Source organism: Tamandua tetradactyla, chromosome X (assembly GCF_023851605.1).
Source record: "Tamandua tetradactyla isolate mTamTet1 chromosome X, mTamTet1.pri, whole genome shotgun sequence".
Classification (NCBI taxonomy): domain Eukaryota; kingdom Metazoa; phylum Chordata; class Mammalia; order Pilosa; family Myrmecophagidae; genus Tamandua; species Tamandua tetradactyla.
In genome coordinates, this window is record NC_135353.1 from 37983004 (window position 1) to 37994281 (window position 11278).

The following is an 11278-nucleotide window of genomic DNA, read 5'->3' on the forward strand; positions in this document are numbered from 1 at the left end:
TCCCTAATATTGCATAGGACATACTTACACAAAAAGTTATTCATTTTTATCTGAAATTCAAATTAAACCAAGTGGGATTTTTGTTTTTTGTTTGTTTGTTTTGTTTACTAAAGCTGGCAGCCTTACTTCTGCCTTACTCCAGGTAAAAGAAAGAAGCCTTCTTGTATATATATATAAAACCTTGTTTTATGTGAAAAATCATTTCTATTTTCAAATAAATAAACTCAGATTTGCAAGGACCATAGAGCTAATTCATGGTTCACCTTTTGTTCTGACATGGAACGTAATATACCTTTCCCTCTACAATCTATGTCTCCCTCAGGTTTTTCTGTTTTCCTTGCAGAATAGAAAACTGATTAAAATATATATATATATATTTTAAAATATTTCTTTCCTCATTTACAACTTTCAACTGTGAACATTTTCAAGCATTTACATAAAGATAATAGTTTATAGAACTCCCAGGTACTCATCATTCACCCTCAACAATTATCAGTGTTTTCTCCAATCTTGTTTCATTCCCCTACTTTTTTTGAGTATTTTAAAATAAGTCCAGGACATCATATCTTTTAACCTCTTATCCAATTGTGTTCACAAATTTTATCCATAATTAAATAATTGATGAAGTTGCCATTCTTTCCATTTTATTTTATTTTTATTGCTATTCATTTGATCTTACCAACTTCTCTACTTTTGATTGCTCTGTGTTCCAGTCTATCATTTTAACGTTGTCATAATTTGCACTTAGTTCTCTTTTTTGAAACTCGTACCTTTAGAAGTTTGAATAATTTATAAGCTACTAAAAAATTTACTACTACTAGTTTTGTTTCCTTAGAACTTTTAAAATATTCTGAAACATACAGAACCACGTAGCCTATAGCATATAGTTATGCAAGAATTGTTTTTCAAAATCATGACAAGATAAGCTGGTTTTGAACTACCCAAGCACTTTCAAAATCTGTTGAGTACTCTAGTTTTGAAGATCAGTTTCCACCTTTCAAGAAATGTTGCAATAAATTCCTTTCCTTTTATCCTCACATAAATGAATTCACCCAGGAGCTAAATGGTATATGGAATTTTGGCTTAAATCTAATGAGGAAGAATTTTACCATTCCCCACAGAAACTAGAAGCATTGCATGGAAAAAAACTGTCTTCATCCTTAGTGGAACATAATTAGAATGAGGCTAAAATGGAATGAAGTTACCTCTTGTACTGTGCACGCTGTCATTGTACTTAATCAGGAGAAAAGATGGGGAAGGGGTAAAATGTACATTTTGCAAAATGCTTAGACATTCTCTAATAAAGTTAATGCAGTCATTAGTGGCCACACTGAGCAAAACTTTTATCTTTTTTTTTCCTATGGTTAAGCACTCTTTGGGAAGATGAATATTGCTGCAGTCATATTGTGCTTTCAGTTAATGAGATGTGGGTTCTATTTGTTAGAGTTTTATGGTAATGAAGCTTATAATTTACTGATAAAATGGCTTGCTTTCAAAATGTTCTCTCATTGCACTGACTTTTTTCATCAAAAACATTGATGTGCTAATTTGTGTGTTTATGGTAGCAGATGTGCACCTTCACTTAAAAGGCTAACAGTGAGAATAAAGCACAGGAGAGAAAAGGAAGGAGGGGGAAGGTGCTCTGAGTGTTCAATTCATAATAAAAACAGGCCCAAATGGAAAAAAAATGGCACAGTTTATTTGAAACATCCATGAACTCATTGAGCATGCTATCTGAGATATCAAATATTTATCACTAAATTTTGGTTGAGGTACAAATATGGTAAGTGCCAAATCCCTTTATCCAAGATGAAAACTGAGGGGCAAAACTTGTCATTTCAAATTCAATAGCTACAGCAGGAAATCATTAAATTAAAGCGGGGTGATAAGCACTTTCCTCACCTAAAAGATCAAACTATATTTTCTAAGTAAGGCCCCTTGCAATTATTTGTAGTGACTTTACACTACATAACTTCTGAGTTCTTTTTTTGCTCCAATTCTAAAATTTTATCAGTCTCTTAGAGGTAAAATATAGCCACACACACCCCTCCAAACACAGCTCTGATGCTGCCATCTAAGTGGGCGTGTAACTCCGTTCTGCAGACAACAGAAATCATGTCATCTTGTGGTTTCCTTCAGTAAGAAAATTGAAATATTCTAACTACAAATCTCTAATCTATAATAAAGCCATGGCGGTTTTGCAAACACTCTCATGAAACACAAAGCAAAGCCCAAATCTGTGTAACACATGTAATGAGAAAACAAAAATTAAGGGAGGCAGTTGTTTATTAGTGGGAGTTAGCAAACAAGGAGAAAACAAACAGAAAACAAGCTAAAATCTGCAGGTTGAGAATCGAAGTCAGCTATAAATTGAGGAAGTCGAACACCATTATCTCAAAAACAAACTGTTCTGTTCTTTTTCTGAGAAACTTTTTGGTATATGCACCACTAAATACTGAAATGTTATTATCCACAAATTCCTGGATATTGCACATTCTTAAAAAAACAGACTTATTAAAATGTTCCAGAAATTAATGAGGCATAATCCCTGCCCCCACTCTAGCTGGGAAGACAAGATAATTGTAAAATAAGTGCACATAAGTATATCAACAAATGCTAAGTATTTGAAGAAAGAATTGCTCAAATGAAAATACAATTTAAGAAAAGTAAGATACTTGATGACATGAATCTTTCCATGCATACAAGTTCATTGCATAAGCGTTTTTTGAGAACATGTTTTATATAGTGTCTGGCATCGGATAGACACTCGGCATATATTTAACTAACGGATAGTATTATTCCAGAGTTTTAAAATTCAAATGAGAAATTCAATTGAGAAGGCACTGTTCCAGCATTAACTTACCTTGTCTCGACACAAAAAATTAAGGAGAGAAAGTTCCTGCCCTCACAAACCCTAAGTATGTGAGACATTTTTTAATGGAACACATTATTTTTCCTATGTTATGAATTCTCCCCTTCCTCCGTTTGTTCTTCCTCTTTTCCTCAGTCTTCTTTCTGAAAATATTAACTCCATCTAACTGGAAGCAAAGTAAGAACTTTCTCCACTCCCATGCCCTCATTTAAGGCTACTGATCACATGAGAAGACATTAGTTATATAAAATAATGAATTTAATATTGCTTAATTATATTCTTAGTTACATATTATGAATTCAACATAATGAGTTTTAAATTAAAAAATGGAAACCTGAACTTACATTTAATGAGTAAAATAAAAATAAAATATATCCTTCCATTCTATAACATGCTCAATTAGGGGCTGCTGGGAAATAATAACAATAATAATAATGATAAACAGGCCACACTTATTATCTCCTTGGTAAGACTCAAAACCAAATAGTTCTCCAGGTCTTATTTTTATTTTCCTAACCATTTTGGGCTCTAGCTGTGTGACGCTTAGCAACTGGTGGGCCCACAGCCAGGTGTTGCCCCCTGAAGGCCCGGACTGGCCTGGGCCTTTCACCCTGGAGGTTCTGGACTTGGGCAGAAAGCATGGTGGTACCTCTCCTCATCCCACGTGACACCAGGACAGTGATTCAGGCCAGGGAAGAATTAAGTTTCTAAAACACATCCCTGTGAAAATCAGATTGTGGCTCTCCTACAAGTCCTAGTTTTAAAGGCAGGCATATGTTGCCACCACTTTTGACAAAATGAGAATCTTTCTCCTTTGTTTGCATCTAGCTGCTCCCAGATTGGACCACAGAATTCTATCTTGAGCAGATGGAGCTCCGCTGTAAGCACAGACACTTGCTAGTAAATACTAAACAAAGGTTCCTTTGCCATCACATGTCGCCCAGCAGGCAGTCCAGCCTCGCCAGCTGCCATGCTTGTGGCCAGCAGAATGCCCAGACTCGGCAGGCATAATGGGAGCATTAGTCAACAAAGTCAGCCTACCACTCCTTGTCTCTGACGCAAGATGTTAAGCACTGCTCCATGTACTTTATGCTCAATATCCATATCTACTCCGTGGAGTACATATTATTATTGTTATTCCCATTTTACAGATGAGATACAGAGGTTAAATACAACAATACTCATAATTTTTGAGGAAGATAAAACAAAAGAAATAAGTTAGGGAAAGAATATTAAATGTAAAAAGATGGGAGATCATTGGGTTCTAAGGTGAGTATTAGAGGTTTTACTTCAAACGAGGGATTTGGAATACCGTAACCAGGTGTCATCTATGTGCCCTACATATATAAAGGACTAAAGATAATCCTTGGATGCTTTTAATGGCTCCAAGTAACTGAGATTGGCTGATATCCATTGCTACTTCAGGGATGGCCAAGAAGTCATATTCCCTTATTTGTGGATAAGGACACTCTTGCACTGGACTTTATATGCTCAAAGAGAAGAAAGGCCAGAAAGAAAAAAAAAAATGGTCATGACGATGAATACACAACAATGTGATGATACTGTGAGCCATTGATTATATACCATGTATGGAATGTTTGTATGTTAAGAATGTGTGTTTTTTCCCAGTGTCTACCCATGTTTAAAAAAAAAAAAAGAGAGAAGAAAGGCCAGGGAAGGACAGTTTATGGAAATATTTGCATTGAGGTATTTTGGAGGACTTAAAATTGATATCCTGAGAACTGGGAAAGAGACATATTAATCTGTAGTTGAATTAGAAATAGAAGGACAGAGACGATATACAGTAAGATTGGTTAAAAATTATTGCAATTACAAGGAAGAAAAAATTATAAGGGAAACAAGAACAAGAACTTAGGAAACATTTTTAAGATTATCTAGACATTGTAGCTCATGTTTAAGGCCTCAAGACCTGATGTCAGTTTTGTAGCCCATGAACAGATAGATGCAAAGTCCAAGCAACAATTATTTTCTGTTTCTTCACTATGTTGTGTTCTACAAAATTAAAGTGTTTTAGGTGATTTAAAGTAAGCTAAAGTATCTTTAATCCATAGCATACAAAGTGATTGCTATAAGAAAACATAAAGTATCCTCCTCAATCATAAAATAAGTCTCCATTTAGAGCTGAATGTCTTATCTAAAAAATGTAGAAGTCTTAATTGCTACGAGTATAGGGTATATATACACAAGGTTATTAATGTAATTATTGAGAAGTAACTGAATATATATTCTGATATATTCTAATGGTCATAAAAACATTAAATGAAATTCTGAATTTGACATTAAGAGTATTAACCCGGAAATGACAGAATTAGAAAACATAAGAATATAATTTTAATGTTATTTCCATCAGCAAAAGTTTCCAATTTCATATAGTTAAACATAAGATGAAGAAATTATTTTATTTTAATGCTGATTTTATGCAACTATTGTTACCATGATATTAATAATTAATTTAATGCATTTTTGCTCAAATCTACTTTTTGCAGTGGATTTAACTAGCACACAAGAAACCAAAATTGGCAGCCGCCGCAGCAGCCGCGGGGAGACGCGCGCAGTCCACGCGATCGGTCCTCCTGGTCTAACTCGCAGCCTGCCCCGCAGCACCATGGACGCCGCAAGGGAAGTGATCAACTTCGGGCCCGGGCCCACCAAGCTGCCACATTTGGTGTTGTTAGAGATACAGAAAGAATTATTAGACCACAAAGGAGTTGGGATTAGTGTTCTTGAAATGAGCCACAGATCATCGGATTTTGCTAAAATTATTAACTCCACAGAGAATCTTGTACGGGAATTGTTAGCCATTCCAGACAACTACAAGGTGATTTTTGTGCAGGGAGGTGGGTGTGGCCAGTTTAGTGCTGTCCCCTTAAACCTGATTGGCCTGAAAGCAGGAAGGTGTGCGGACTATGTGGTGACAGGAGCTTGGTCAGCCAAGGCGGCAGAAGAAGCCAAGAAGTTTGGGACTGTGAATACCGTCTACCCCAAACTTGGGAGTTATACGAAAATTCCAGATCCAAGCACGTGGAACCTCAACCCAGAAGCCTCCTATGTGTACTACTGTGCAAATGAGACCGTGCATGGAGTGGAGTTCGATTTTATACCTGACGTCAAAGGAGCCGTCTTGGTTTGTGACATGTCCTCCAACTTCCTGTCCAAGCCAGTGGATGTTTCCAAGTTTGGTGTCATTTTTGCTGGTGCTCAGAAGAATGTGGGCTCTGCAGGGGTCACGGTGGTAATCGTCCACGATGACCTGCTGGGCTTTGCTCTCAGAGAGTGCCCCTCCGTTCTGGAATACAAAGTGCAAGCCGGGAACAACTCCTTGTACAACACGCCTCCGTGCTTCAGCATCTACGTCATGGGCTTGGTCCTGGAGTGGATAAAGAACAATGGTGGAGCGGCGGCCATGGAGAAGCTCAGCTCCATCAAATCGGAAATGGTTTACGATATTATTGATAACTTTCAAGGATTCTACATATGTCCAGTGGAGCCCCAGAATAGAAGCAAGATGAATGTCCCATTCCGCATTGGCAACACCAAAGGAGACGAGGTTTTAGAAAAACGATTTCTTGATAAAGCTCTTGAACTCAATATGATCTCCTTGAAAGGTCATAGGTCTGTAGGAGGCATCCAGGTCTCTTTGTATAATGCTGTCACTATCGAAGATGTTCAGAAGCTGGCCGCCTTCATGAAAAACTTTTTGGAGATGCATCAGCTGTGAACACATCCTAACCTTTGTGTGTGGAACAGTAACTTCAGCAAGGGCTGCACGAACTTAACCAACACGGTATTTTCCTCGGATGAACGTGCTTATTATAGAATCTCTCTTTTTTTCAAAGAGCAACAGCAAAATGTCAACAGCTCTGCGAAGCTGGCGGACTAAACTCTGACTTAAACTGGAAGCATTTTAAAAAATCTTCCTCTTGCTTTTATAAAACTGGAAGCATTTTTAAAAAATCTCCCAGTTGCTTTTCTAATGAATTGTAGCTTATTTTGTCTTTGCTGCTACTTTTTCTGACTAGATCTCCATATTCAAAGCCTGTGGACTTAGTATTATGCAAATTTTTGTTAATAATTTCTGCAGAAACAAATGCAGAGCAAAGGGGTTGGGTGGGACCTGCTGAGTGTTGAGCCTAGATCCTTCCCAAGGGGCAGCAGTGGGGTCTTCTGAGCTCAGCAGCCATTGATTAAGGTCAACATTAACCATTTGGTGATTGTTTGGTTCTAGGTACAAGTGTTTTATAGAGCTTTATACTGTTATTCTCAGAAAGAGGTAGAAGTGACATATACTCTAAATACAGCAAAGTCTGTTTTTAATACCATATACTTTACATCTATGCATTTATATTTTTAATATAGTTCTCAGTGATATATATAGACTGCTAGAATTTCTTAGAATCCTTGACCTTGAGCAGTGTCATGTTACATTTGAATAGCTGTGCCCCTCCTTTATAAGCTATTTCACAGAAGGAAGATATACAGCATTCGCAGCTTCACTCTTAACCCTCTTTCAATAGCTAGAAGAGAGAGTTGGTTTGTTTTCTAATTATGCCTTCAAATTAAAATTCTCTGTTAAATTCCCTTAAAAAAAAAGAAGAAACCAAAATTGTATTTCCAGCTATGTCACTAACCATGTGAACTTATGCAAGTCACAGCACCTGCAGATTGTACTTTCTTTTGTTGTAAAATAAGGAAATTGGAGTAGATGTCCTGTAAGTTTCCCTCCAACCCTAATAGTAAATAAGCATCTTGAAAGTCTGCCCGGATGCATTAAAAGTTAAAAAAAAAAACCCTACATAGTTTCACTGCAAATAAAATATAAACAGCACTTAAACTTTGAGACCAAAATGAAGATGTCAGCACTGATGTCTTGTGACATTCCTGAAGGCCCCCATTTCTGTCTGAGCATTGATTCTCAGAGCATTCCCTTTTTCATTAATAATAACTGTGTGGCCAAAGCAAAAACATCTCAAATAATAGTTAAGGGCTTAGTGACCACCAGGAGCACATGTCTTTGCAAAGAGATGGGAGCTGAGAATATTTAAATGAAAAGGACTTTTTGTATAATTTGAATAGACTAGTTACTCAACTGGGCATTATGACATACATCATCAGCACCATGAAACTTCTGGAAGAGATAAAGATAGTAAATATTTCCCTGACTGCACTTGTAAATATAAGGGCCAGAGTCATGGTTTAACTACTCCTTACCTTTCAATTTGGCATTTTAAAATTATTATTTCTTAATGTTATGTAGGAGAGTAAATATTAGACTTGAAGTCAAAAGACTTGAATTCTCAAGTTCTCTTTTTGATACCAATTTGCTGAGCCTCAATTTTCTCAACTGAACAATGGGAATGCTAAAACTAGCTTTATCTACTTCACAACACTTTTTTAAAGAAGGAAGTGTTTTATAAACTGTAAAACGATATCTTAATGCAATATATTAGTAATCAGATCATTACGTGCCCAGGGATTATGCCCTGACTATATGTCAGTGGACAAAGAGCTCAGTAAACTGTTTTGCTTTTTGTATAAGAAAGAGCATGTTGATATAAAGCACCTTAGAAGCATACTTTATTTTCTGTCATTCTTATGCATATATATTCACACAGAGATCATAAAGTTTGAAACAAATAATCCTGAACCAAGGCAGATTTAAAATATTGAAATAAAACATTCATTTTTCCCCCAAGTGTCACTCTGGGAAACATGTATTCAAGTAAGGTTTTATCTCTCTGGTCAAGGAGCTACTTTGAATGACCATGTAATAGCACGGTTTTTTAATTGGGAAAAAATATGAGTAGCCAGCATTATTTACATTCTTTGTTTAGTTTTCCAACCTCAGGTCAGGTCATGAAGGAACATAACATTATTAGTTTGGAAAAAAATGTATAATGATGCATTCCAGTAAATTCAGAGTGTGTGCATTTAGAAAGAACAATATTAGGATATAAAAGAACTTTTAAATTGTAATTTCAAAATTTTCACCCTCTAGGACAAATGTATTCTAATTATCTCATTTTGTTGCTTCATCCACTATGCAACTTAGTCAAAAGAGCTCTCTGTTCCTCCAAGTCAATTGAACATTGACCAGTTTTTCCTCACTTTCAGTTCAAAGTATTGTAGTGAGATTAACACTACAACTATTTGCAGTGGGTTGATGTGTAATTTAATTAAAATAAAGTTGTCCATGAAAAGCAACATGTTTGCACCAATGCAACTGAGTAGAACTGATTCTTGATCTTTAATTTATAGAGAGGTGATTTAATTTCTTTTCATACCAGATTAAAAATGTATTATTTGCTATTGATATCCATTTTTTTGTCTGTGTGCATTCAGGGGATGATGGGGTTATTTTGCCTCATAAAAGTTTGTAATAGATGAATTTACCAATTTGACACAATTGTAAAAGTTTGAAACTGTCCTAAACGATTACAGTGTTAACCTGTGGTGCCTAATTATTTCTTTAATCATTATGTTACTAATTATATCCTTCATATTTTGAGAAAAAGAGGGGGAGTTGGAGTGGAATAAGATATATCACTATTAGTAAAATAGTTATCTTTAACTAGAATGTCCATAGCCATTCTGTTACTAACATCAAATTAGCATTTTTGGAGAGTCTTTTCATCCCCCCCAAAATATACTGAAAAACTGCATGTTAATTGTGTTTGCACATGTTTTTCTGTAAATGTTATGGAAAGTTTGTATGTATAGCTTCTCAAAAAAAATGGGCAGATTCCAGGTTTTGGTGGTATTTTGATGAAGGTTTCTTCCCAAAAGTTAAATCTGCACTTTAATTGTATTTCTTCTATTAATGGACTCAGACACAGGCAATGAAAGTCTTGCTGTTTAAGGAAATAATGCTCTATAATAACTGCATTTGGTTGACAAGTTAAGCAGTTGATACATTTTTAATTATAACATCTTGAAGCTTTTAAAGAAGTATTGTAACTTTAAGCAATGAGAACCTCCGAAGCAAGACTTTCTATTGCTTTTTGTCAGGTTAATATGGATTTGCTTCAGTCTATGCTGCTGGCCAAAAAACAATTTGAGTAGATTAAAAACCAAGGCAGATGGGTTTCTGTAAATTGAAAGTGATCAACTCATAAATAGTTATTGTAACTGGTTTTGACTTTTATTTAAAGTATAATGTATTATTTAAAGATTTTACATTCATGGCTCATTTTTATGAACTCCTTATTAATGGTTCAGGAAGATCTAGATAATGCTATGGAGGAACTGCTATTAACAAAAGAAAATGGTTCTTATTGTCTATTTATTACATATATTATCTATATACTTGTTTATGTGCTTTGTGTGTGTGTATGGATAACTGTAGGGATAGATTAGATAGATAGATAGATAGATAGATAGATAGATAGATAGATAGATGGTAAATAACTAGATATTTAACTGTATTTATAAGGTACACAGACAGTGTGTATCTAATATTCCACTGGGCAAATGCCACTTTATGGCACAATCTTTGTTAAATGTAATAACTTTTTAAAAAGCCTTAGGAGTGAAAACAATGTGGATGAAAGGAAGAAATAACACAATGTGGTAATAAGGAAGCAGTTGTCCTTCAGTAGTTTCCTTCAAGTATGGATGCTACCTGAATATGCCAGAAATGGTAGCTCATATCTTAGGAAATATAAGAGAAAGAGGGCTATGTCAAAAGGAATGTAATTATAATCAGAACAGCATTTATTAAGGTAGTAAATCTTAACATATATTTGTGGCCTAATTTTGAGTCCCACTAATACAAATAATTATGAAATAAGCAATGTGTGCCTTTACAGCCAGCACACAGTATCCTTTTCCAGTATTTCTTCCATATCCCTCAGAACAGCCCCTCTTCCATATCCACACTGGGTACTCAAGGCTTCTGACTTCCAACCCCAACTTTGACTAAAACCTACTCTCAGCGAGGCTTCAGGTCAAACAAGATCTTTGAAAAATTAGAAAAAACTGGCAGAGTCACTTTCCTTAAAAGTCCAGAAAGCAGTTAAAAGGTTGCAGTAGCTAAGCATTGCTGATTCAAGATAATGCAGATTTACGAAGTTAAGAGAATGTGGAGTTCCAGGAAGATGGCAGAATAGGATAATTCGAGTTCACCCCTGCCACAAGGAACAGCTAAAGAAGGGACAGGAAGGTGACTGAGACAGCAATACCGGGGTGGAAATGACTTATGAGGGTCTTCTACACCACATAAGGAGGCCCTGGTTGCAAAAGCTGAAGAACTGAGATGCAGAGAACTGGAGACCATCCAGTTGGTACAAACAGCCTAATGTGCCCCTTTCCAAATGGAAGCCCGGAGCCCTCAGGAGTGCATGGATAGGAAGATGGGAACTAGAAAGTAAACCAAGCCATGTCCCTTGA

At 35.9% G+C, this 11278-nt stretch overlaps 1 pseudogene; it reads left to right on the top strand.

Moving 5' to 3' along the window:
- Positions 1–5430: 5430 nt before the first annotated feature.
- On the top strand, positions 5431–7067 carry LOC143671509 (phosphoserine aminotransferase pseudogene; annotated as a pseudogene).
- The last annotated feature ends 4211 nt before the right edge of the window (positions 7068–11278 follow it).